Source organism: Aegilops tauschii, chromosome 5 (assembly GCF_002575655.3).
Source record: "Aegilops tauschii subsp. strangulata cultivar AL8/78 chromosome 5, Aet v6.0, whole genome shotgun sequence".
Lineage (NCBI taxonomy): Eukaryota > Viridiplantae > Streptophyta > Magnoliopsida > Poales > Poaceae > Aegilops > Aegilops tauschii.
Genome location: NC_053039.3, coordinates 232984444 through 233007138, shown reverse-complemented (window position 1 = coordinate 233007138; position 22695 = coordinate 232984444).

Genomic DNA, 22695 nt, shown 5'->3' with positions numbered 1-22695 from the left:
GACGACGGGTCCGGCGCGCAGATTTATCTTCGGCATTGCAAGGCGGGTTCCCTCCTTTCCGGATACTTCACAATGGTCTTCGGACGATCGAGTTCGCCTCGGCAGCACGAGCAGCGTATACTTCCACATAGGGCATAATAATTTATAAGTCCAATCCTCTGGCAACTTTTTACAATATGACATTATGTCAGTCCGGTCATTATTTTGCACCGTTGTTTCGCCTGCGGCCCCATGTTCCAAGACGCGGTTGTCATTGGCACGTCTTATCCAAGCAGAGATCGTGTCCCCTTATTAAGGGATTCTTTTATCGACACAGACGTCGGTAATCCAACCGTCCGTAGGGTACAACTCCTTGGGAATAGGCAAATTTTAAGGCCCGTGAGGAGGCGTTCGATATTCTCGGCCTTTATATAGGGGCACAGACCCGCCCTTCCTCTCCACGCTTGCTTCTTCCTCGACTCTTACTACCTCGAGTTCGAACACCTAGATTTCACCCTCCGCAAGCCCCAGTCATGTCCAGATCTAGCCGTCAAGGCCGATGGGTGGCTTCTTCTGTCATAGAGGAGGATATCGCGAAGCTTCGGGCGGCAAGATATCTGACCGCAGAAATCCTCCATCGGCTTCCCGCGGAGGGGCAGGTTATCCCTACCCCTAGATCCGGCGAGAGGGTCGTGTTCATTTCCCACTTCCTCCGAGGATTAGGGTTCGCCCTTAATCCCTTCGTCCGGGGGCTCATGTTCTATTATGGACTAGATTTTCACGATCTCGCCCCGAACTCTATTCTTCTCATCTCGGCGTTTACCGTCACGTGTGAAGCCTTCCTCCGAACTCCTCCACACTTTGGCTTCTGGCTCAAGACCTTAAATGTGAAACTGCAAATGATAGAGGGGGAGCAGGCGGAGTGTGATGGTGCCGCAGTGAGCAAGCTTACCAGCACTATCTGGCTAAAAGGATCTTTCAAAGAATCTACCGACTTATGGCAGCAGGAGTGGTTCTATATCACTGAGCCCCGCGGTTCCAAGTGGGCAGCTGCGCCTGCGTTTTGATCCAGCCCCCCAATTCAGCTTGCATCATGGATTAATAAGGGGTTGGACTGGGGATCAGTTGACGAAGTGCGGACTCTGCAAAGTCGCCTCCGAAGCCTCATTGAGAAGGATATCGATCTTGTCACCGTTATTCAGGTAATGCTAGTCCGCCGGATCCTGCCGTGCCAGCGACGGCCTCTCCGCATGTGGGAGTTTAACCCAGAAGGGCCACGGACTCTTCAGCACTTCTTCGGCACTACGCACGAAGGAATGTGGAAATCATTTTTCGGGAAATGAAAACAATGGACGGACACCACCGAAGATACCGGCCTAGACTGTAACCATCCGGATACCACGGTAAGTACTCGTCCGCTGAACACGTCATAATCATATATCCTGTGGTGAGACACTGAGCAAACCATCTTTTTCTAGGGCTGGATAAAGAAAGCAGAACGGATTAGGTGTCGGGCCCCTCTTCCTGAAGACTCAGCGGACCCCGTGTTAACAAGGATGCTGGCACCTGCCTCGTACCAGGCGCCGGTACGGGAGGGCAAGGTGGAGAGTGAGAAGACCTGGGGTGACCTTCTCTCCGGACGTAAATTAGATACTGAGTCCAGAGAAATCGACATTTCCTCGCCCGAAGACAAAGGTGAAAGAGAAGCGAGTATCCCTTCTCCATTCAGGAAGAAAAGGGCCGCCTCCGAAGGTTGGGAGGGGCGGTCTTCCAAGAGGGGTTAGATGCCACCGTCGAGCGGCTCGGGATTGGAAGGCGACGCCGTTGAATACCTCTGTTGTGAGGACAAGCCCTCAACCAAATCGTAAGTGAATCCGGGGTGCTTCGATAGCATCCCGTTCTTTTCCTGTTACCGAAGAGACATGTAACGTGCCTGTGTATTTTTATAGTTCGGCACGGAGTTTTTTTGGGCAATCCTCTTCTTCGGGAGATCTCCTCCCAGAGATGATGGAAAGCGAGACACCTCCCCCGACCTCCTCGCCCAATAAGGCGGATGATTCCGAAGTGTCATCTCGGAGGATTTTTCTTGATCAACAAGCGGTGCGGGGGATGAAAGAGGCAGTACCCGAAGGTGGACCTTCGATCGTCCGGGATTCGGGGGCCAATAATGAAGGCCCCGGGCTATCCGGTTTTCAGCCAACGATGATTCTGGAGACGGGTGAATGAGTTCCTTCAAAGGATGGTCGTGCTCCTACAGCGGCTTCCGGAGACCCGGCGGCGCCGGATATGTTGAGGGATATGCTGCGAAAGCATCTGTCTCGGGGGAACAACATACCTTGATGGGTACGGTGGTTGAGAAGATTCTGTCCACGAAGAGCGGATTGAATGAAGCCTTCATGAGCCTGCTAAGAGGCTTCGAGGTTTGTGATGTAAATTTTTTCAACTATATTGTATTTGCAAAGATGCACCTGTGTATAGGTAGTAGCCCTTGAGACTCGGGTTGGCTTCCCAAGGGAGGCGAACGGAGGATCAAGAAGAAATACTCAAGGACTAATCTAATTAATTGGAACACCGGCTGCTTCCCCCCTGGCTACTTCCCGGACTACGGATATTGCCGAGCTGCAGCGGAAGCTTGATGTGGCAGGGGATGACATTGCGTTAATCAATATGCGTCTTGACGAGTCGCAAGGTATGTAATCGGAGCAGTCCTTTCACATACATTTTTGTAATATAGGCATGACGCTGAAAGTTATATATTGGGATATGCATGGCTGCAGATGGTGATGCCGCCGTTGAGATTCATCGAGCGGAGTTGGCCCGGGCCAAGGAACAGGCCCGATTTAGTAATGCGGCTGCCGAAAAGGCATCGGCTGAGTGAAAGGCCAAACAAGCTGCTCGGCGCCAAGACGAGGAGAAGATATCCGCGATGGCGCTCGAACTAAAAGATGCTACTGGCCACTGTGAATTTCTTGAGAAGGAGAATGAAGCCAAGACGGCTGAACTTGACAAAACCTTACGAGAGGCGAGAGAAGTGCGGTCTGAATCCAGAGCAGCCCGTGAGGAGATCCGACAAGGTGGGGAGATTGCGGCCGGTAAGCCCTTTTTGCTACAGGCTAAGTTCGGCGATCCGAACTATGCTCAGCTTAACCAAGTGTGGAGTTCTCTGGACGAGTTTTTAGACTTGCCAAAGAGTTCTTCCAATGCGGCGCAGTTTTACTAAGCGCGAGAGGGGTATGCAACGGAGAAGCTTTTCTGGTCACAATTTGGCGCGTCAAAGCGCCCTCTGTTGCTGAATGAACAGATGTCCCAATGGGCCGAGCTTCATAGGATATCTGGCGCTGCCACGAAGACCGTCATAATCCGGCTGTGGCCGACTGAGCCTGTTCCAAGTAGCTACTTCGGTTTGGTGCAGCGGCTTGTTCATGCGGTGCCACTTACCGACGCTGTGAAGCGGTCGGCGTGCATTGAAGGTGCACGCATGGCCTTTGCCCGTGTCAAGACATTCTGGGGGAAGATGAAGGCCATCGATGTTGCGGCGAAGAGTCCACCCAAGGGCAAGGACCGTCATGCACCGGAGCATCATTTTTGAAGATGTCTTAGAGGCCGCACGCTTGATAGAGGGTCAATGCTCGAAAGACATAATATTCGAGTGAGGTGTATGGGAATTGTAAAAGACAAATTTATGGTTAATCTATTTTTATGTTTTGCTCGAAAGCTTGTGTTCCTCCTGTGTGACCGTTTTATATAATCTGAAAGTTTTCCAGTCGTCGGCTTCAGCCCCCTCGTAGGAAGTACGGGGTTTTTTGGAAAAGCATTTGATCACTCTTGACCCAAAGTCTTGGTCCATGAAGGAGGTGATAATGCAGCGAACCAGGCAATCAGACTATAGGGCGTTAACACTTTCACTTAGCCAGAGGAGTTTTATAGGGGGACTACGATATAGCCCCTGGTATGTGTATAGCTTATTCCAATATGGTGCGTTACATATATGACTTGAAAAAAGGTCCTTCGTGTGATACGGAGGGAATCGCGACATATTCCAATAAGTCATCGAGTGGTTGAACAGCTCTCGCAACATCATGACAGTCGGTTTCGGCTTTCTCTACGGAGGTGCTTGACCAGATGAACCGGAAGCACAATCGCAGTAGTTCTCCCTTTACTACCGTAGCCGATAGAGCGGAACGTAAGGTAGCAAGCACAGGAGCCGGGCACCCCAACCATTCACCCAAGACATGATTCGGAGCTGATGCATATAAGGCCAAACTCGCGACGCCAAAGTATGCTATAAAGCTGTTCGGACTTTGTTGGCAACTCATTTGTTCTCATACCGAGCCCCTGGCAGGTTATGCCGAGGTATGTGTGTGAAACAGCTATAGGGGCCAAATTCATTTATGAAAAAGAAATGAACGATTAATGCCGATTATGTTTAGTGGGAGCTGAGTGATATGCCAATGGTTACTTTATAGGTAGAAAGACCCCAACCCCAGCTATTTGACATGCCCGGGGTCGAAGGCGGAGGAAAAAGGCATATTACAGGCTCAAAATAATGAGTGCGGTCTACAAAAAGTTATTTTGGACCTCCTGTCGCTCGTCTGCGCCGCCTGTCCTCGGCGAGGGGAATCCTTGACGGAAGTAGCCCCTTAGGTGAGTGTACAGATCCGAACTCCAATAGAGTCAGTTAGATGTTTGTCCTTTGCGTCACCTGTTTTTAAGAAAAGGAAGAAAGAGTAATGTAGATAAAAAATGTTACGGGAATGCTTGCAGGCTTGTCCGTATTGTACTTCTGACGATGCCCATGGTATCTTAAGTGCGTAGTGATGTGTGCGCGATACAAATTTCGCGGGTATATGAGGTGGGCGGCGGAAGCCGAACTGCTATTTCCGCTCCGGGATTGGTCGATCCTCGGGGGGAAATTTCTTCTGACCCCCGGTATTCGGCTGGTGAATTTATTCGTTGTCCTATCGCCTGGCGGCCTCCTCCCCTTGTGTTCGGCGTTGAGCTTGCCGGCTTGCTTGAAGACCCAAGAACTTCTATTGGTATGATTGGCTGGTTTATCGGGGTGGCCGTGAATCTGGCACGGTCGGTCCAATATCCTGTCTACGTTGGATGGTCCGTCTCTGTTCGCCTTGAATGGCTTTTTCCGTTGACCGAGTTTGGGATTGCTGAATCTGGCGTTGACAGCTGTGTCGCGTGATCTTTCATTATCATTGCGACTGTTGTGTTTGCTTCATCGTGGCTTGCCATTGCCGTCCCGGATTTCGGAAGTGCCCGAGTCCCTGGCGCTGTTGCTTGTACGAGTGAGCCAGCTGTCTTCTCCCACACAAAAGCAGGTCATTAGAGCGGTAAGGGCTGTCATGGATTTATGTCCTTCTAGACCGAGGTGGCGTGCAAGCCATTCATCCCGGACGCTGTGTTTGAAGGCCCCAAGGGCTTCCACGTCCGAACAGTCGACGATTTGGTTCTTTTTAACTAAGAACCTAGTCCAGAGTTCCTGGCTGACTCTCCGGGCTGCTGGACAATGTGACTTAAGTCATCGGCATCCGGTGGCCGGACATATGTTCCTTGGAAGTTGTCGTGAAAGGCGTCTTCCAGATCTTCCCAGCTGCCAAGAGAATTTTTCGGCAGGCTGTTTAACCAGTACCGAGCTGGTCCTTTGAGTTTTAGTGGTAGGTATTTGATGGCATGAAGGTCATCCCCGTGGGCCATGTGGATATGGAGGAGGTAGTCCTCGATCCATACCGCGGGATCCGTTGTTCCGTCGTATGATTCGATATTCATGGGTTTGAACCCGTTTGGGAATTCATGCGCAATTACTTCGTCTGTGAAGCAAAGAGGGTGTGCGTCGCCTCTATATTGGGCCACACTGCGACGTACCTCCGATGGAGTCCATTTGCCATTTTCGGCCCGGGCGTGGCTGGGTTTGTCACGTCCGGATAGGTAGCCATCGTCGTGTGTCGAGGCACGTCCTCGCGATCCGTAGATCGATCTTGTGTGTCCTGCTCTACTGTCCAAGTCCTGTTGAAGGTCGTATGTGCAACCCCGAGCTGTTGTATTCTTGCCTTTACGGCGAGGTGGGGCGGTCTGGTGTTCGGCCTGAGTTGCTACTTTATCCTGACCAAGTTGTGGTCGGCCTGCCGCATTGTGTGATGATGGTACGGGCTCTAGCGCCTCGTCATCGAACTGAGGTAGCGATCTGTGCTTTGGGTAACTTTTGGCTAGGCCATTAAGGCCGTATTCTTCGGCTGCCAGGACTTCAGTCCATCTATCATTGAGCAGATCCTGGTCCGCTTGAAGCTGCAGCTACTTCTTTTTCAGGCTCCTTGCAGTGGCTATTTTAAAGTGCTCCTGCTCGAGAGGTTCCTCAGGCATGATGAAATCCTTGTTGCCGAGGCTCTCCTCTTCCTCAGAGAGCGGAAGATAATTACTGTCCTTCGAGTCTTCGTGTATGGCATGTTCATCAAGGCTAACTTGCCTATTTTCCCGTTCCTCCTATTCGGAGGTTACCTTGACGGGGTCTTCATTGTTTTCGGCATCGTCCGGAGTATTTTTTTTTTGGTGCCAGTATTGCTGTCTTTGGAACGACATGACTTAGAGCGGCGCCGAGGAAGCCAGCGCTTAGGGTGTGTCTCAGGAGGTTTATTCTCAACTAGATTTTCTTTGTCATCGTTGTTAGTTTTTTTCAGGCGTATCCACCATGGATACGTCGTAGGAAGAAGTGGCCATTCATCGTCCAGTGAATGGCGGGTTTTGGCCTTGCTCCTTGTCGGCATCGTCGTCCGTACTGACGATGTCTTCGGAGCCGTAGTCAAGCATGTCGGTTAAGTCCTCAACAGTGGCTATGAAGTGGATGGCGGATGGGAAGAAAAATTCCCCATCATCAGCCTCTATTTCGAACCGTACATAGTTCGGCTGTGAGTCCCCCGCCAAGGACAAATTCTTTAATGAGTTTAGCACATCGCCATAGGGCGAATGTCGGAAGATGTCTGCGGCACTGAACTCAAAGATCGATAAGCGGTCAAGTTCGGCGTCCGCGGATGCATGTGGCTCAGAATTTATGACAGGAAACGAGTCCGGAGTTCTGGTGACAAAGGCGTCGTGTGACTTTAGGTCTATGTTCGACTCCAACACCGGGGAATCTGTGGCCTCCATGGTGGGGTTGAGCTTCCCATCCTCAGACAGCACGATCCGCTCCGGATCTAAGGCCAGAGCAGTCACGGGAGCGATCTCCTGAGTGTGGTATGATGATAGATTTAGATCGTGTGCATCGGTGTGACAGGGAGCGGCCGCTGTGGTTTCGAATCCGGCAAAGATCAAGTCTCCACGGATGTCCGCAACATAGTTCAAGCTTTCAAATATGACCTGATGGCCAGGGGCGTAGCTATCGATCCGTTCCAGATGGCCAAACGAGTTGGCCGCAGTGCGAAGCTACCGAATACGAAGATTTGTCCGGGGAGAAAGGTTTCTCCTTGGACAGCGTCATTGTAGATGATTGAAGGGGCCATCGGAACCTTTTGGGGACGGCACAGCGGAACTCTCAATGAAAGCACCAATGTCGGTGTCAAAACCGGCGGATCTCGGGTAGGGGGTCCCGAACTGTGCGTCTGAGGTCGATGGTAACAGGAGACAGGGGACACGATGTTTACCCAGGTTTGGGCCCTCTCTATGGAGGTAATACCCTACTTCCTACCTGATTGATCTTGATGAATATGAGTATTACAAGAGTTGATCTACCACGAGATCGTAATGGCTAAACCCTAGAAGTCTAGCCTGTATGACTACGGTAATGAGTATATCCCCTCTCCGGACTAAGTCCTCTGGTTTATATAGACACCAGGGGGACCTAGGGTTACACAAGTTCGGTTACAAAGAAAGGAATCTACATATTTGGTCGCCAAGCTTGCCTTCCACGCCAAGGAGAGTCCCATCCGGACACGGGTGCAGTCTTCGGTTTTTGTATCTTCACAGCCCATCAGTCCGGCCCATGGCTAACAGGCCGGACGCCCGAGGACCCCTTAGTCCAGGACTCCCTCACCAGTTCAATCTTACCAATACCAGTTGCAATTAATGGCTATGTTATGTACGGTTGATGTATTAAGCATGTTCTTGTAAACATGCCTAACACGTTTTTGCTACTATCCCTACCTTTTTATAGACATCTGGGCCATTCTCTGCTCTGGCAGCACCTGCCTTGTGATGTTTAACTATGCCAATTGTATTTTTATCAGTACCAGTTTCAATGTCTATTAAGCATGTTGCAATTAATAGTTGAATCCACTTTTAAACATTTGCATTTCAATGGCTACAAACTTACAAAACATGACTTGTGATGTTTAACTATGCCATTTGCTATTTTTGGTGGATGCTAACCCTGTTGTACTTAACATGCTTGTCCATGTACTTACGCAGGGTCATAATGGCCGATGCTGTTGTTTGCTGTCAAGGTTAGCTGCATCCCATGTCTTACAGTATTTCAAATCATTTGTGCAATTGCAGTTTAACTTCTACCATTTACTGGTTGCCTGTAGGTACACATGTCAGTGGCACTGATCTACACTTCGACCAGGAGGAACAGCTCGCCTCCGCCGCTGCTAACTTTGGGCGGGCTCTGGCGAAGATGAAGTGCCCCATCAACTACCTCTCAGGACTTACCAAGTATGTACACACCAGTTCAATCTTACCAATACCAGTTGCAATTAATGGCGATGTTTTGTATTGTCGATGTATTAAGCATGTTGTAGTAAACATGCCTAACACGTTTGAGCTATTTTCCCTACGTTTTTATAGACAACTGGGCCATTATCTGCTCTGGCAGCACCTACCCTGTGATGTTTAACTCTGCCAATTGCATTTTTATCAGTACCGGTTTCAATGGCCATTAAGCCTGTTGCAATTAATAGTTGTATCCATTTTTAAAGAGTTGTATTTCCCTGCTACAAACTTACAAAACATGAATTAGGATGTTGTTAAGCCTGTTGCAATTAATAGTTGTATCCATTTTTTAACCAGTCCCTTTGCTACCGTGCTACTCTTACGAAATGAAGATATCACTATGGATGCTACCGTTTTATTACCATTTGCTATTTTTGGTGGATGTTAACCCTGTTGTAGTTAACATTGGCTTTCCATGTACTTACACAGGGCTACAATGGGAAATTCTGTTGTTTGCCGTCGAGGTTAGCTGCATCCCATGTCTTATACACCATCTATTCCTAAATATAAGTATTTTTAGAGATTCCAATATAGACTACATAAGGAGCAAAATGAGTGAATCTAGATTCTAATCTAAACTATATCTATAATTCTATATACATCCGTATGTAGTTCATATTGAAATCTAAAAAAAACTTGTTCTTAGGAACATAGGTAGTTGTATTTTACATCATTTGTGCAATCTTAGTTTAGCTTCTAACATTTACTGGTTGCTTGTAGGTACATATATGAGGGGTACTGATCCACGCTTCGATCCCTTTTGCGTATGGGGCAATGAGATAATCATGAACAAGCATCAAGTGAGGAAACTAAGAAAGATTGTTCGGCGAAAGAAACGGGTGATTGGAATTAAGCTCTTTATTTACACTTTGTCAAAGACAACAGTGAACTTTAGGATGGTAAGTAATGTGTTGCCGTTTCTCCCTTCCCACGACAAGTTACTCTATTAGACCTCAGTATCTGATATTTTTCTCTTTTCAGTGGTTTCCGAAGCTATTTACTGATGATTACCTTGCAAACTAAATGACCGGAGTGGAGGCAACTAAGATTAAAGTATATAATTCATGCTACCATGATAATGCTCTAGAAGTCTTCCTGAAGGCGGTGAAGGATGGGCGAGCGATCGTCACAAGGGGTTGGACAAAAGTGGTTCGTGCCTATGGCACGCAGGAAGGCACATTATGGGCAATCCGCTTCTTCAACACCGTCGGCAGTCAAAATGATTTACACTTGCCTCTTCACCTTTACCGCCTTTAAATACTGCGGTTCATCATAGTAAATTGCTGCCTAATCCTGTAATTACTGAACATATTGTACTGACAATTTTATTTATGGATTCGTTGTTGAACCATTGTGCTGAGAATTTGAATTGCACGTTTCGTATTTCAAAATTTCCAATTAGAATATTAAATTACAAGCAAAAATAAAAATAGAACAGACGGTCGTGGACCTTTGCAAACGGTTCTAGCAGTAAAAGCGCTTGCGATGGATAGCCCAATGCCACAAAGTTTTCTACATCAAATCATGTGTGATGTAGTTAATGAAAGCAAACAGTTAACCAAGGCAGAGCGTGTGTGATAGTTACACCTTTCACACACGAGTGTATGCATAAAACCGTGTGGGATGTACATCCGAACGGAAACGTTTTCCCTGGATTGACTGTGTCGGATGTACATAAGAACGGAAACGTATTCCTTGGATTGACTGTGTGTGATATACATACGAACGGAAATGTTTTTCTGGGATTCACCATTTGGGATGTACATACCTACGGAAATGATTTCTGGGATTCACCGTGTGGGATGTAAATACCTACGGAAATGATTGGGTTTCGCTGCCTCGCCCGATCGCACACGGCCCCAACCTGGGTCCTAGGAGGGCCTATCCCCAACGATTTCTGGGTCGTGTGGGAAGGACACCCTATCGCACACACTCACCTGGCGACAGTTCCAAATGTCGTTGCGGAAAGGGGTTTTAAACCGTTTGTTTAGGACCGATGCGCACAAGTGCAAGCTCACGAAACATATCCTTATCTCCGGTCATATGATCAGTACATCCACTATCAAGGACCCATTCCTTTCCTCCAGCCATGTAGCCGTGAAGATTTGCCATAAGACCAAAGTGTCTCATAGATTCATCGAGATCAATGTCACTATCATCATCCTCATCATAGTATCCATGTTCAACACCGTCTTGTGATGGATCAATTCCTAGAGAGAGTGATTCATTAGATTTATGACCATCACAATGTGCATCTTTATGGATTCTAATGACTTCGGAGATGATGTTGCTAATGATGCCAACATCTCCTTTGGCACGCATGAGGTTAGTAAGCTCAAATAGACAATCACCAAACTTAGGATCATTGGAATTCATCTTGCTCAAGGCAATAGACTTATGGAAAATCTCATATAGATTTTTCAAGGAATAATTTGGGAATCGTTCCTCAAGAAATCTCCATATAGTGTAGGCACAATCAAGAGTAGGCAAGCTAGCAATCACATTTTTGGGCAATCCACTAATGATAAGATTGATGGTTCTAAGATTGCGAATCATGTCAAGATCCTCATCAGGAGTGGGATGCAAAGGATCACTGGGGCAAATGCAAGGACTAGTAATGTACTTGTTCAAATGATATTCATTGAAAATCTCAAGCATCTCATTTTTTCACTCATGTAAGTACTCTCCATCAAGAATAGGCACTCTATGTCTAAGACTTCCTAATGTAGACACATCCATCTTCCTCCAAAGGTGTTTAAACCAAAGCAATGGAGACCAATGCTCTGATACCAATTTAAAGGATCGAGAAGAGGTGTCTAAAGATGGTGAATAGACTCTTAACAAGAAAAAGTTGCAGTTTTTATTTTCTTCAAGTTAAGGTGGAGTTTTAGCACAAGATTAAACATTCACAATACATATTAAGCAAGCATGACAAGAGTATATGAGCAGCGGAAAGTAAATCATGCAATTTGCAAGAATGTAAAGGGATGGGATTGGAGTGTGCAAACGCAATTGGAGACACTGAGATTTTTGGCGTGGTTCCGATAGGTGGTGCTATCGTACATCCATGTTGTTGGAGACTTCAACCCACGAAGGGTAACGGTTGCGCGAGTCACGGAGGGCTTCCACCCACGAAGGGTCCACGACGAAGCAACCTTGTCTATCCCACCATGGCCGTCGCCCACGAAGGACTTGGCTCACTAGGGTAGATCTTCACGAAGTAGGCGATCTCCTTGCCCTTACAAACTCCTTGGTTCAACTCCACAATCTTGACGGAGGCTCCCAAGTGACACCTAACCAATCTAGGAGACACCACTCTCCAAAAGGTAATAGATGGTGTCTGTTGATGATGAACTCCTTGCTCTTGTGCTTCAAATGATAGTCTCCCCAACAATCAACTCTCTCTCACAGATTTGGATTTGGTGGAAAGTTGATTTGAGTGGAAAGCAAGTTGGAGAAGGCTAGAGATCAAGATTTATGTGGTTGGAATGGAATGTCTTGCCCTCAACACATGAGTAGGTGGTTCTCTCTCAAAAAATGTATGCTGGAAGTGTAGGCTTGTTTTGATGGCTGTCCTCATGAGTGAAGAGTGGGTGGAGGGGTATATATAGCCTCCACACAAAATCTAACCGTTACACACAAATCACCAAACTCGGTGGGACCGAATAATGAAACTCGGTCAAACCGATTTAGTTCAAAATGTGAACGTTAGGCTTTTCAGTGTGACCGATATAATCAACTCGGTGGGACCGATGTGCTAGGGTTAGGGTAAAACCTCATCTCGGCTTGACCGATTACACAAACTCGGTGGGACCGATTTTGGTAATAGGCTAACCGGAGAGTTGGTCAGGCAAACTCGGTGGGACCGATTACAAAATTTGGTAAGACCAAATTCAATGCAACAAGATCCAGAGAGTTTGCAAGCCCATCTCGGTGAGATGGGATCCCATCGGTGAGACCGAATTGATTAGGGTTTATGGCAGTGGCTATGTCAACTGAACTCGGTGGCGCCGGATAGAAAGTTTCAGTGGGGCCAAGTTTGACTTTTGGTTTGGGACATATGTGGATATGAGAAAGTGGTTGAGGGTTTTGGAGCATATCACTAAGCACTGAGAGCAAGCAAGCCATTAAGCAACACCTCATCCCCTTTTAATAGTATTGGCTTTCCTATGGACTCAATGTGATCTTGGATCACTAAAAGTAAAATGTAGAGTCTTGAGCTTTGGAGCTTGAGCCAATCTTTTGTCCTTAGCATTTTGAAGGGGTTCCATATCCTCTTGTCCACGCCACTCCATCTGTTGAACTTATCTGAAATATACTAGATGAAAACATTAGTCCAACAAGAGATATGTTGACATTAATTACCAAAACCACCCAGGGATTACTTGTGCTTTCAGTGGGCCGTACCAACAGCCCATAATGGGAGCATGGCCTTCTCTGCCATGGGTGATGTCATGGGCTGCTTGGTAACAGTGCTGCGCCGGGCGGGGGATGTCCGCCCAGTACGCCGCAATGTAGCCACGCTCCACCCTGGATTCGGGGGTGGCAGGCGGCACTGTAGCCACGCCCCGTCTCGTCATCATAATGTGGTGCAAACTTTGAGGGCGCTTGGAGCCGCCTGCTAGGAGCCGGCCCACTTCGGGGCCGTCTTCTGGCAGCCGACCGCTTGGACTAGCCGGCCGCAAGAAGGCGGCGCTCTGGTCTTTGATTCTTGAGGGGCGCGGCCGGCCCCGATGTCTTGAAATACCATGGGAGGCTGATGAGTAGCCTCCTTCATTTACTCCGATAGTAGTCCGCGAAGCTGGTGTGGCGCTGCGACGGGAAAGGCGAGGAGCCTCGGCAGCTTCCTACTCAGAATGATCGGATGGCTTGCTTCATACATATTCCAAAGTGCCGACTGCTAGGAGTCGGACGCGACCAGGCAGGCCGCGTGGTGGTTTTTGAATTGTCGCGGCGGGAGTTGGGTGGCGTGCCAGCCAGGCGCCAGGCTCGCCGCTAGCTATCCGCGCGCCAAGTGGCGCCAGCCGGCCAAGCCGCCTGCCAACCTACGCGTGCGATGGGACATCGCTGCAGGCCGGGGCCCACCACTACCGGGCCTGGGCACGCGCGCAGATTCGCTACGGTCGAGGCAAACGGTTGGGATTCCGCAGTGCAATAACTTTGCGCCGTTACCGCGCGGTAAACGCGGGGTCGTGGGGTCGTGGGCACAATTAATCCCACGATCCCCACGCCCCGCCCCCTCGGCTTCGCAGCCAGGTCCTATAAGTAGGGGGGAGGAGGGGAACGGCACTAGCACGCGCGCCCTCCTCTCCCCTCGCCATCTTCTTCCTCTTCTTCTTCTCCGCTGCTACTGCACTCCCGCGCCGTGCCGAAATGCTGCCGCGGCCCGTCGTCACCGAGCCCGTCCTTTCCGCCGCGCCGTTGCTTCGTCGCGGGCTCACGCACTAATCGTCGCGCTGCGCCTCCGTCGACCTCGAGCTTTCATGGCGCGCGGGCGGGCCGGTGACTGGGACAGCTCGAACGTCATCGAGGACCACATCACCTTCCTTTGCAACACACGGCGGCTGCCCGGCGAGGGCTATGTCCAGGCGCGCATTCCGCCTGCGAAGGAGATTTCGCCGGCACCGGAGGAAGGCGAGCGCGTCATCTTTCGGTCGCACATCCTCCGGGGCTTCGTCCTGCTGGCGAGCGGCTTCCTCCGCTCTTTTCTTCAATTTTACGACCTCCATCCACACCACCTCACACCGAACACGGTGGTGCTGTTGTCGGCCTTCGTCACGCTTTGTGAAGGCTACCTCAAAGTTCTCCCCACCCTCGAGCTGTGGGGAGAATTCTTCTACGCCAAACTTGGCACCTCTGCCAAGGACAAGGCGGCTCAGTGCAGAGCTTTCGTCGCGGTGCGGCGCCCGGGCGCTGGGAACCGATTCCCGTCCATCAGCTTGACACAGTCGGTCAAGCTGTGGCAAAAATCATATTTCTATGTGAAGAACGTCAACCCGGCGCTCGACTTCGTCAACCTGCCGGCTTAGGAAGCCGGCCAGCCGGCTGAGCCGCGCACCAACTGGACCTTCAAGCAGAAGAGGCTGTTGACCGCCTCCGCTGCAGCCGTTGCCCGGCTCAAGGTGATGACGGACTCGGAGGGCCTCAAGGCCTCGGACTTGATGACCGCCTTTGTGGAGCGCCGGGTTCTCCCTCTTCAAGTCCGGCCTCATCTGATCAGCCGGATGAGCGGGCATCGAGACCCGTGTCGGATGAGCACTAGGGAGATGCCGACCACGGAGGTGGCCTGCCTGGTGAACAAGATCGCGAACTGCAAACTCTCGAAATTGGAGTGGCAGTTCGGCAAGCGACTGTGTTCCCGCGCACACCCACCGCCTGCAGTAAGCTCTCAACTCTCTTTCCTTTCTTGCCCATCGGGCTCTGCTTCGCCGTCTGATCAATTGGTCGTGATGCAGCTCCTCACGACCCGGCCGGCAGCTGACGCCTTGGAGCAGGGCCAGGAGTACCTGCCGTACCGAGCCGTGAGTGATGCGGACGACCCCGACTTGGGGGCGGCCGCCTTGGAGGAAGACGACGCCGCAGGCGGTGCTGATGGAGCAGGCAGCTCTAGAGGAGGCGGTAGTCTCGAGGACTGGCCAGACGTTGACAAAGAGGTTCACGGGTAGCGGTGATCGCCGGTTGCCAATAGGGTGGGGGCGAGCTCTTCAGCAGCGCCGACTGGTCCAGGCGGCGCACCGAAGCACCGAGCCGGCTCGCAGCTGCAAGGCGGCCGGCCGAAGAAACCCAAGGGCTCGGCCGCAGCGACCAGGCGGGAGGAGGCCGCAGCGAAGGCGGCCCGGTTCCAGATGGCCCCGAAGCAGCCGCCGACGGTATCCGCGTAAGAGCTTGTCTTTTCTTGTGTTTTCCTTTGTCTTTTTTGCAAACTCCTTTTGAGTTTGTCCAGTCTTGCTTGAACAGAGCCCCGCTCTACCTTGAGCGGTCGGCCTCCAGCTCCATCATCGGGGGGACGGAGGGCTCCACCAACACCCGCCACATAGACCCGCTCGCCGACCTCCGGGAGGCGACGGAGAAGAACGCGCGGGAGGTGCGCGAGGAGCAGGAGGAGGCGGAGCGGCAGAGGGAGGCGGCCACGGCGGCGCAGGAGGAGGCAGATGTGGCAACCAAGGCCCAAGCCGACGCCAAGGCCAGGGCCCAAGAGGACGCCGCGACTAAGGCGCGGGCGGACGTGGCCGCCAAGGCACAAGTGGAGGGAGCCGCACGTGTCAAGGCTCCACAGCTTATCGTCCCCCTACGCTCCGCCCCGCCTGTCCGTGTCAAAAATGGCGGATCTCGGGTAGGGGGGTCCCGAACTGTGCGTCTAAGGTCGATGGTAAGAGGAGACAGGGGACCCAATGTTTACCCAGGTTCGGGCCCTCTCTATGAAGGTAATACCCTACTTCCTGCTTGATTGATCTTGATGAATATGAGTATTACAAGAGTTGATCTACCATGAGATCATAATGGCTAAACCATAAAAGCCTGGCCTGTATGACTATAGTAATGAGTATCTCTCCCCGTCCGGACTAAGTCCTACGGTTTATATAGGCACCGGGAGGATCTAGGGTTACCCAGGGTCGGTTACAAGGAAGGGAATCTATATATTTGGTCGACAAGCTTGCCTTCCACACCAAGGAAAGTCCCATCCGGACACGGGTGCAGTCTTCGGTCTTCGCATCTTCACAGCCCATCAGTCCGGCCCATGGCTAACAGGCCAGACGCCCGAGGACCCCTTAGGGACTCCCTCAGTAGCCCCTAAACCTGGCTTCAATGACAAGGTATCCGGCGCGTAGATATGTCTTCGGCATTGCAAGGCGGGTTCCTCCTTCCAAACTCCAAGATATTCTTCGGACATATTGAACGTGTCCGGACCTATAACACACACACCACACACAACCGCAGAGAGACTATAATTTTCCACGAGTCCAATCTGCTGACAACTTTTTGTAATATGACATCATGTCTGCTCGGTCATAATTTCGAACTGTCTTTCGTCTGCCGCTCCATGTTTCGAGACGCGGTTGCCATTGGCACGTCTTGTCAAAGCAGAGATCGTGTCCCCTTATTATGGGATTCTCATCAATACGGGCTTGGGTAACCCAACCGTGCCATTTACACAGCCCTTGGGAATAGGCGAGTTTTAAGGCGAGTGGGGAGGGATTCAATATTCACTGCAATTTTTATAAGGAGACAAGAATTCGTCCTCGTTCACCCACGCGTTCTCCTTCCTCTGCCCATCCATACTCGAGCTCCAGCGCCCAAGCTCTAGCTTTCCCCGCCTGAGAAAACACTCCAATCATGCCCGGATCTGGAGCTGGAGGCAAGTGGATGGCCTCCTCCATCAAGAAGAAGGACATCAAGGAGCTCCGGGAGGCCGGATACCTGGCCAAGGGGATCGTTCACCGACTCCCGGCCATGGGACAAATCGTCCCTACCCCACAGCCCCATGAGAGGGTTGTGTTTCTCACACATTTTGTCCGTGGGCTGGGATTCCCTCTCCACCCGTTTGTCCGCGGATTGATGTTTTACTACGGGCTGGACTTCCACGATCTAGCCCCCAACTCTATCCTCAACATCTCGGCATCTATTATCGTGTGCGAGGCCTTTCTCCGCATCCCACCTCACTTCGGCCTATGGCTGAAGACCTTCAATGTGAAGCCGAAGGTGGTGAGCGGCCAACAAGCAGAGTGCGGAGGCGCCATGGTGGGCAAGATGCCCAATGTCACCTGGCCTGAAGGATCCTTTGTGGAGACGGTGAAGGGGTGGCAGTCAGGGTGGTTCTACATCACCAAGCCGCGTGACACCAGCTGGGCAGCGGCCCCCGAATTCCGATCCGGAGTTCCGATGCGGCTCACCTCCTGGCAAGAGAAGGGCCTAACCTGGGGTTCCTCGAACAAGCTGACTGGGCTCCAGAGGTGCGTCCAGAACATGATAACCAAGAGAATCAAACTTGTCAACGTGATCCAGGTTATGCTCATTCGCCGGATTCTTCCTTGCCAACGCTGGACTTGCTATTTGTGGGAGTTCGATCTGGCCAAGCACCAGACGTCACTAGAGCTCTTCGGCACGACGCACGAAGACATCTGGAAAGTGCTCTTCAATGCCGGCGAGACACCACCGCCCTCGACCGAGGATCGCAGGCTTAGCTTAAAACGCCAGGCTAATTCGGTAAGTTCTTTCATGTTTTCAAGGTATACCCTTTACTGACATATTTTGAGGAAGGAGTCTAAGCCTTCCTATCAATTTTTCAGGCCTGGATCCATATAGCTGGGCGGATTAACTGTCCGGCTCTGCTACCCGAAGACCAAGAAACCCCACTTCTGACGAAGATGCTGTTTCCGGCGCCCTATGATGTGCCGGAGAAGAAGGCCAAGAAAACGGCCAAGGGGGCCAGGAGTGGCCTTCGCCGAAAAGGTGCTTCGGACGTGACGTCCGAAGACGAGACTCACTCTTCGGCTGCCGAAAATGACGACGAGGAGGAGGAAGAAAGCGACTCCCCCCTGAGGGGGGAAGGAAGAAAAGTTGGGCCTCCACAAATCTGGAGGTGAAGGTGCCCCAGAGGGGGAAGGGCTCCCTCGTGGATAACTCCACGTGGGATGTCGATAGCAGTCCGGAGCGACCCCCCCCCGGACCAAGCCTCGGGCCGCCTCGTAAGTACCAAAAACCTTATGCACGTCCAAATGTCTGGCCTTTCCGCTTTGTAATATTAATATGTTTAAATCATGCCATTGCAGTCCGGCCCGTGACAGCTCTCCGCGATCCTCAACAGGAGGTTCGCTAGATTCAAAGGAGATGGCCAGCGTGTCATCGCCACCCGCTCAGTCTTCCCCGACCAAGGGTGATGACGAGGTGGTGTCCCAAAGGACCTTCCCAGGTCAGGGAGAGGTTCCGGAGGCCGTCGGGGTGGCGCCGAAGGATGACTCCTCGGCCGCCGGACACATGGGGGAAAAGGCCCCCATGGGGACTGGTGATGGGGGCCAAGTTCAATTCGGCCCCCAGTCGAATACCATTCCGGAGACCTACACGGCTCCGGAGTCAAGCGAGTAGCCTTGCCCGAAAGGAGGAGGTGTGCCTGTTCCGCCGGTGACGTCTGTCCATCAGAGGCACCGTATAATCTGCTAGAAGTGCTGCGAGGCGCTTCCATTGTAGATGAACACCGTATCCTTATGGGTACGGTGATCGAGAAGGTTCAGTCCGCCAAAAGTGGACTGACCGAAGCCTGCGCTAGCCTTCTAACAGGCTTTGAGGTAAGTAATGTGATTGTAGAAAGAATATCACAGTGTAGACAGTAGCCCCTAATGCTCTGTTCGGTGTTTGGAAAGAAAAAGCCGAACAGAGGATCAAAATAATTTTCGCAGGAGTCTAACATAAGATGTCTATGTGAATAAGCAGGCGTCGCTGCTGGCTGCTGCCGCTCATACTACAGAGGTCTCCGGACTGAAGCGGAACTTGGAGCGGGCCAAGGAAGAGCTCGGCCTCGTGGAGAAGCAGCTGGAGGACAGCCAAGGTATGTAGTAACCTGCGTGTATATTTAGGAAGGATGAATGGTTCGTGCTGACTAAAGTGTCATGAACTTTATTAGGGGCCACGACCGAGGTGGCGGCCCTCAAGAAGGCGTTGGCCGAGGCCGAGAACAAAGCGGCCAAGGAACGCGACACACGCGAGAAGCACGAGGCCCGGGTCAGCAAGAGCTCCAGGACGCCGTCAAGAAGTACGAGTCCTTGGAGCGTGATTCTAAGATGCAAGGGTCAGAACTTGCGAAGGCCCGCCAGAGCGCACAGGATGCCCGAGCCGAAGCCCAGAGCGCCCTCTAGGAAATTTGGGCGGCCAAGAAGATCGCAGCGGGTAAGGCTTTCATTATGCAAAGCAAGTCTGCGAAGGAAACGTTCCTTTCACTTAACCGAATTTGGAGCTCTCCAGGGGCATTTACAGATTTGCCGCGCAGCGTATCAGATGTTGCCGAGTTCTATAGAGCCGAAGAAGGGAGTTCTACATTCTGGTCTCAATACCTTGGACCAGAACATCCGGTGCCCTTCAGCGACCAGCTGAAACAGCTGGTCGAGCTGCACAAGGCGGCCGAGCTAGCCATGAAGGACCTAATAGTCCGGCTATGGCCTGCCGAGCCCATGCCCAGCAGCTACTTCGGACTTGTGAAGCGTCTTGTGAGTTCCTGCCCACGGCTTGAAGTCATGAAGCGGTCGGTCTGAATTGAAGGTGCACGGATGGCCTTTGCCCACGCCAAGATGCACTGGGCGAAGATGGGTGCCAAGAAGCTGATGACCGAGGGGCCGACTGAGGGCAATGAGCACCGCCGACCCGAGCTATATTTTGATAGTGTCCTGGAGGGATCTCGCCTTGTGGCAGAGCAATGTGCGAAGGATGTTATATTCCCATGAAAACATTCATATTATCCTGTCATGTAATATGAAACATGGTCGTTATGTAATATAATGCTTGTGAATTTAAAAGTTTACCTCCTGTGCAGCCGTTTATGAAATCTGAGGGTTGGCCAGTCGTCGGCTTTTGCCCCCACGTAGATAGTATGGGGGTGTTCGGGATAAATCTAAACACTCTTTACTCCACATTCTGGTCCTTAAAGGAGGTGTTTAGCGCAACGAACAAGGCAATCAGACTATACGGCCTTTATCACCCTCACTTAGCCATAGGAGTTTGACAATGAGATTTTGGGGAAGCCCCTGGTAGTCGGAAGGCCGAACTAGGGGCGCTATACACACCTGATCAGATAAAAACCGATTCCTCGCATAAAGCGGAAATAATCTCTAAGGATTTGAAACCTCTCGAACAGCTGACCAGCTCTCGCTGCATCATGACAGTCAGTTTTAGGCTTTCTCTACTGAGGTGCTCGTCCGGAAGAACCGGGACACAATCGCAGTAGTTCTCCCTTTACTACCCTAGCCGATATAGCGGAACGTAAGGTAGTAAGCACATGAGCCGGGCAACCCAACTATTGACCAAAGACATGATTCGGAGCCGATGCATATAATGCTATAAGTTCGGGGTACCAAACTGTACTGTAAAATGTGTTCGGACTTTATTGCCGTATTGCGGGGCGTGATGAAGCCCCTGGCGAAGTAATACGTACCAGAGTGTACGGGTGCGATGAGTAATAAATACAAAGGCAAGGAAAAAAAATCAAGTAATAAGCTGACGCTGCCAATTATTTTCCGTTGTAATTTGATTAATATGTCGAGGTGTACTTGTGCAAGTAATGCGATAAGCAAGTAAGGCTATTTAACATGCCATGACCAAGAGCGAGCGGCGTGCCGGTATGTAAAACAGGTATAGCAATCGTTAGCGGAGACCACTTGGGGATTCCCTTGTACGTCAAAGCTCCTTGCCTCCTTGGTGTATCCGTCCCGTGATCGGTCCGATGATCAGGTTATTAGAAAAAGCCTCGAGAAGAGAAAAACCTGAAATGAAAAATAAAAAGTGAAGGTGTGCGGATCCAGGGTCGGTCGAGCCGCACTGTGGATCACGTGCTAGCTATGCCTCCATCGGCGCCCATGGAATTTTGAGTGCGTAGTTATGTACGCGCGATACGAATGCCACCATTTGATTGGGACTCGGACGGAGGCCAAATTGCTAGTTAAGCTCTTGACGAGCCGGGCTGTCTTGCTGCAGAATAGTCCGGACTCTCTTAACAGTGTCCGGAGGCTCGGCCGCCGAATTAAGGTTCTGCTGGAAAAGGCTGCGCTGTACTTCTACTGCTAAGGCCGTGCTATGCTCCTCGGTATGGAGGGAGCGTTCCATATTTCCATTGACTGTTATGACGCCACGTGGTCCGGGCAACTTGAGCTTGAGATAAGCGTAGTGAGGTACCGCATTGAATCAAGCAAATGTGGTTCGTCCAAGTAGTGCGTGATAGCCGCTGCGAAAGGGGACGATGTCGAAGATTAACTCCTCGCTTCGGAAGTTGTCCGGAGATCCAAAGACGACCTCTAGTGTGATTGAGCCCGTACAGCGGGCCTCTACGCCTGGTATGACTCCTTTAAAGGTAGTCCTTGTGGGCTTGATCCATGATGGGTTAATGCCCATTTTGCGCACTGTATCCTGATAGAGCAGATTGAGGCTGCTGCCACCGTCCATGAGGACTCGCGTCATGTGGAGTCCATCAATGATTGGGTCTAGGACTAGTGAGGCTGATCCGCCATGCCGGATACTGGTCGGACGATCCCGACGATCAAAAGTGATCAGGCATGATGACCAGGGATTGAATTTTGGGGCGACTGGCTCTATCACATAGACGTCCCTGAGTGCGCGCTTGCGCTCCCTTTTGGGGATGTGTGTAGCATATATCATGTCCACCGTTTGACCTGAGGGGGAAACTTCTTCTGTCCCCCTGTGTTTGCCTGCAGGGGCTCCTCGTCATCCTCCTCGCTCTGCGATCCCTTTTCCTTATTCTCGGCATTTAACTTGCCGGCTTGCTTAAAAACTCAGCAATCTCTGTTGGTATGGTTGGCTAGTTTGTCTGGGGTACCATGGTTTTGGCACGGGCGGTCGAGTATGCAGTCCATGCTGGATGGTCCCTGATTGTTTCTTTTATACGACTTTTTCCGCTGACCGGACTTGGAGCCGCTGAATCCGGCGTTACAGCAGTGTCATCGGTGTTGTCGCCATTGCTTTGGCGTTTGTGTCTGCTGCGTCGGAGCTTGTCGTTGCTATTTTTGGCCTCGGAGGGGCCTGCGTTGCTGGCCGTATTTTTACTATGAGCCAGCCAGCTATCCTCACCCGCACAAAAGCGGGTCATGAGTGTCATGAGGGCTGCCATAGATTTCGGCTTTTCTTGGCCGAGGTGGCGGGCGAGCCATTCGTCGCGGATGCTATGTTTAAAGGCCGCTAGGGCTTTGGCATCCGGACAGTCTATGATCTGGTTCTTTTTGGTTAGGAACCTAGTCCAAAATTTCCTGGCTAATTCTCCAGGTTGTTGGATTATGTTGCTTAAGTCATCGG